Raw genomic sequence first — 6,000 nt, forward strand, 5'->3', positions numbered from 1 at the left:
TAACGTGTTGTTGGATTTAACGTGTTGTTTGATTTAACATGTTTATTGATTTAACATGTTGTTGATTTAACGTGTTGTTGATTTAAGGTGTTGTTGATTTAAGGTTTTGTTTTATTTAACGTGTTGTTTGATTTAACGTGTTGTTTGATTTAACGTGTTGTTTGATTTAACGTGTTGTTTAACGTGTTGTTTGATTTAACGTGTGTTCTTTGCGTAGCTTCCCTCCCGAGTCAACAAGGCTCCGTCGTGTGAGTCACTGGAGCCGGAACCCGACTCCACTCAGGTGAGAGGAAGTCACACATCAAACTCTGCTGCTTCCTTTAAACTCAAATCCTTTTATTAACCTACAGGACGAAACTCCAGAGTCTGTTTTAATTATTATCTACTGAGCTCTGATTGGCTCCTGAACTCGTTACCTCCACCAATCAGATTTTTTCATAAACAAAGGATGAATCAGGAACTACTCAACCAATACATTTGTTTTTTTTCACATGGAGAGATAGTGTGTTAGCCTCGGTGGAGGTATGTGCTCTTCTAGTCTTATTTATTTACATTTTTCACATTAATTTATAATCAAATATTTTTATATTTGTTCATATGATGGAGCCCCACGGACTAATAGTGATATTAGGGAGTAAAGATATAAGGAATGTAACTGAGGCTTAATATTTTACAGTTTAACCATAACCTATAGTATGAATACCTATGAAACATAAATGCAAATTAACATGAAAGGTTTGTCCCTGGATACAATGCAAATAAATGCAAAGCCTCTGTCGTACACTTTATTTTTTGTCCTGTAGTTTGTTATCTGAACTGTGACGTAGACATGATAGAAGGGTGTACTGTAGATTCCAGTTTGTTCCGAGTATAAATACGAGTCTCAGTGAATCTTTGTGAACCTTGTACCTCAGGGCGCCGGCGGGCTGAAGGTCGTCCTGCAGAAGGTCAACCCGTTCAGATCCAGCTCCCAGGTAACTGCAGCACCGTGTGGACGTCACCATGGAAACCATGTCTGTTCCATTAACTCACCTGGATTCTGTCTCAGGTTCCTAGAGCTCCGTCTGCTGAGTCCCTGGAGCTAGTCCCCGAAGCCAATCAGGTGGGAGAGAGATGAAGATCTCACTCAGTCAGAGTCTTCATCACGTACTTGGACTCATCGCGAAACATTTGATTATAGAACTCTGTATTTATGGGCAGTTATTAAGGTCTTTGAGGATATTTCTGAAATTGGATTAGTACAAAAAGTCGAGAACTGGAGGTTACAGCAGGTTTTTGTTGGACGTGTAATTAAAGAATAAGTTGTCAGAGCAGGACAGTAACTGGCTCTTATGAAACATCTATGATGGTTATTATATTTGACCTGGTGATGCTGTGTTTCAGAATCCTGGTGTGTTGAAAGGAGTTATGAACAAAGTCAACCCCTTCAAGTCTTCAGCTCAGGTAATGATTCTGTAAAATACACAAGGATATGAGATAATAATTACAACTGCATGTGATCTTATGATAGTAATACTTTTATATGTTGGGGGGGGGCATACTACATGGATTCACTCCTATTATGTTATGTGCAGCTTTCAACAAGTCAAATTTAAGATTTATGTCAAGTATGACAGAATATCAGTCACAGAATTACTAACCATAATTGCAGATAAAGTAGCCGAGTTATTATTAATAATAATAACCTTTTCATAGCATAATATGCGGCTCAAAGTGCTTTTCATAAAACCGAAACATAAAAAGAGGATTCAACCTTCAGATTAAAATTTTATTTTATTTAAGACCTCAAAGAAACCCACAAAAAATTATGATCACTTTAAAAAAGCCAAATGTGACTTAAAGATGCAGCTGCAGAGATTGTGTGATAAATGAATCACAGTAACTGAGATGCAGTATTTAAATACTCATATTTTAATATAATATTCTTCATATGCAAACAACCACAAACCAGGGCTGAAATCAGACAGTTTTCACCCTGGTCACCACTTGTCTGAGCCTCTAGGGGGTGCCAAATACTCAATCTATTTATTTTACATAAAATATGAAACATGAATTGTTCAATAACTACAGCTGACTATGGAACATTATTTATTCAGTGAATATTGTGTTGTTTTAACAACTTTTCTAATATATTATTGATTTAGTTGTATTTTATCTAATCTCACAATTTAGGCTTTTTATTCTATTCTGATTATTTTTATTCAGTCATTAAATATTGTAGAATAAATACAAACACGATGGAGACGTTGTGAACCAAGTCCCAACAGTTAATGCTTTATATTGTACAACTTATGTTCTTATCAAATTAAGCTTTACCTGCAGAAATAACCATTCAAAAACAATTCTTTTAAATGTATTTATTATTTCATCTGACCAATAGAAACAGACGTTCTTTGAATCCCCTTTTTGTCCTTTTGTTTGCTAATAAAACGTTTGTGTATATAGTCAGAATTAAATATTGTATATTTCTCCATTCCTCTTTTAAAAAATTATGTTGGATATTTATACTGATATGGACAGTTTAATGTCTTAGGAACAAAAGGATGCCACATCTTTGATGGAAATAAAAGTTTTCAGCCTACAGAGGGTTCAAATTTAAAGCACCCCGAAAATCATAGTGAAAAAGTGATGTGGCAGGCTTGTCCATTTTGCCAAAATTCAATTTCTGCAACTCAAAATGCTTCTCAATATCTTGTGTGGCCCCCACGTGCTTGTATGCATGCTTGACAACATCACGGCATGCTCCTAATGAGACAACGGATGGTGTCTCGTGGGATGTCCTCCCAGATCTGTCTAATGGCATCAGTGAGCTCCTGTAAAGTCTGAGGAGCAATCTGGCGGCGTCTGATGGACCGAAACATAATGTCCCAGAGGTGTTCTATCAGGTGTAGGTCAGGTGATCGTGAGGGCCATTCAATTGCATCAATTTCTTCATCCTCTAGGTACTGCCTGCATACCCTTGCCACATGAGGCCGGGCATTATCGTGCATCAGGAGGAACCCAGGACCTACTGCACCAGCGTAGGGTCTGACCATGGGTTCAAGGATTTCATCCCGATACCTAATGGCAGTAAGATGCCGTTCTCTAGCCTGTAGAGGTCTGTGCGTCCCTCCATGGATCTGCCTCCCCAGACCATCACTGACCCACCACCGAACCGGTCATGCTGAACGATGTTGCAGGCAGCAGAGCGTTCTCCTTGGCTTCTCCAGACCCTTTCACGTCTATCACAGGTGCTCAGGGTGAACCTGCTCTCATCTGTGAAAAGCACAGGGCGCCAGTGGCAGACATGCTAATTCTGGTGTTCTATAGCAAATGCCAATCGAGCTTCACAGTGCTGGGCAGTGAGCACAGGGCACACTACAGGACGTCTCGCCCTGAGGCCACCCTCATGAAGTCTGTTTCTGACTGTTTGGGCAGAGACATTCACACCAGTGGCCTGCTGGAGGTCATTCTGTAGGGCTCGGGCAGTGCTCAACCTGTTCCTCCTTGCACAAAGCATCAGATATCGGTCCTGTTGATGGGTTGAGGACCTTCTACGGCCCTGTCCAGCTCTCCTAGAGTAACTGCCTGTCTCCTGGAATCTCCTCCATGTTCTGGAGATGATGCTGGGAGACACATCAAATCTCCTTGCAACGGCACGCATGGATGTGCCATCCTGGAGGAGTTGGACAATCTGTGCAACTTCTTTAGGGTTAAGAGATCGCCTCATGCTCCCAGTAGAGATAATGACTCTAGCTAAAGCCAACACTAATGGAAAACCAGTGTTCAAGAGGGAGAAACTTGAAATGGCCTCCACATGCAAAACCACTCCTATTTTGGGGGTCGTCTCATTGTTGCCCCTCTAGGGCACCTGTTGTTAATTCCATCAACACCAATGCAGCTGAAACTGATTAACAACCCCCTCTGCTACTTAACTGACCAGATCATTATCAAAAAAGTGCAATTGAATTCATGCCATACCCTGATAAAAAAGTGTTCCTTTAATTTTTTTGAGCAGTGTATGTTTAATGGCAACATTATCTGGCTTCAAATCTCCTTTGTGTAAACTCCTCATGCCACTCACATTTTGCACATTTTTGAAGTTTTGAACTATCTCTGTTAAGTACATAACTTAATGTTAATTCAGCATGAAACAAATGGCAGATAAGAAGAAAACTCTGGTATATTTCGGGGAACGATATCTATGAGTCTACTGTTGAGCTTTGGCAGAGGTGTGAACTTCAAATGCCGTTTAATCCGATTATAACTTTACAGTGTGTTACAAAATTCCTTCATCTTTATTTAGTGCTTAAAACACGAAATAGTTACAATAGTTTGCTAAACTACAATTAGCAAAGGAATGCACGGAGCCTTTGAAACAGAATGCAGGTGCAGCGATCGGAACGGTATGTTTCTGAACGTAAACAATGCGAACAATGTTGAGACACACAAGCATAGTGTGAACATACTTTCGTAGTAGCTTGTAAATCTGAACCTATGGCAGCTAACATGTTTCTGTCATATCATCTCTATTATTTGTTTTTTGTTCCCGATCAATCTCTAAAAATTCCCCGACCAGTTTTATGCTAATTATACGTTGATTTCCCGTAACCTAATAATATACCGAGAAGTTCACTCTAACGTGACACGCCCACTTACTGAAATCAAGTGATCAGTGGACGTGATGTTTTCGGAAGGAATCTGCTGCAGTGATCACACACAAGACTCTTTGTTCAATGACATAAAAAAGGGTTGATCAAAGGACATCTGGATTTGTTTCCTTATGAATATTTGTGAGCAGCGAGCATTTGCTATTTATAAAGTTGTAATGAGCGAAAAAGTCCCTGCTCGCACAAACACAGTCCAGCTGCTTCATTACACCACACCTTCTTTAACTATCATTCTGTCTCACACTGATGGCCTGTGGGCTGGCTAAACCCGGCATTGAACTACCGACCTACCCATTACGGAAACAACCCACTTGAACTCCTAGGCCACCGCCACACCTTTGTTAGCTTATGTGTAGCATAAGTAAAACAATGAGTCCAACAGATATGGATTCATGTGGCAAATGCAGATACTGCTTTCCGATGCCTTGATATATTATATATATATTCATCTTAACACAAATACAAATATAAAGAACCTAAAATAAACAATAGAGAAACCATAATTTGTTGGTTATATGAAGTTTTGCATATCACTAAACAAACATCACTAGTGACATTGACTCATGGGCTGATCTTTGCTGGACTGTTGTAGCTCAGAATGGACTTTGATGATGTTCCTGTCGTTAGAAGTCAGATCAACTGGTTGATCAGGACAAACTTATCTATTTATCGTCTAAACTTAAAATACAGGAAAAGGCTCAGGACGTACATTTGAGTTAGTTCATATGAACGTCATATATAAGTTTGCGGTACAGGTGAACACCTCCGCTCGTCCTTGACAATACAGATGTGGTGAAGTTCTGTATTTACTCTTCACAAAAGTCAACAGGCGCTGTATGACGTTGGCTTTAGGAAAGCTCGTCCCTGTATCTATCATCCGTCTGTGGAATCCAGCTTGTGCTACAAACGGGTTTAGAGAAATCTAGATTAAACTTTCTATATCATTTAAATCTGCCTTTTTGTGCCAGAGACAGTTGGTTAAAGAAAACATTAAAGTCTGAGTACAATGCAGTCCAACACTTCTCTAAAACATTTTCCTTCTCTGACAACCCTAACGCATAATTTTTGTAGAGTAGCGTTTCCTTGTGTCTCTACATGACTTCCATCCCGTGTCTGTCTGGTTGGACTCGACTGTCCGGTTACGCGATGGCCAATCATACACGGGAGGAAATATGAGAGACCAAAAACAACATATGATGCCCCAGGGCTGCCAGGTACCCAGCCTCCTTCTGGGAAACTCAGCACAAAGTGGAAGAGCTGCATTTTGTGGATTTTTTGAAACCAAACAACACAATCAGGAAGTGCTCTGATGAATAGTCTCAATTTCCTGTAAAGACAGTTTACCATAAAT

This window comes from Limanda limanda, chromosome 22 (assembly GCF_963576545.1).
Source record: "Limanda limanda chromosome 22, fLimLim1.1, whole genome shotgun sequence".
Lineage (NCBI taxonomy): Eukaryota > Metazoa > Chordata > Actinopteri > Pleuronectiformes > Pleuronectidae > Limanda > Limanda limanda.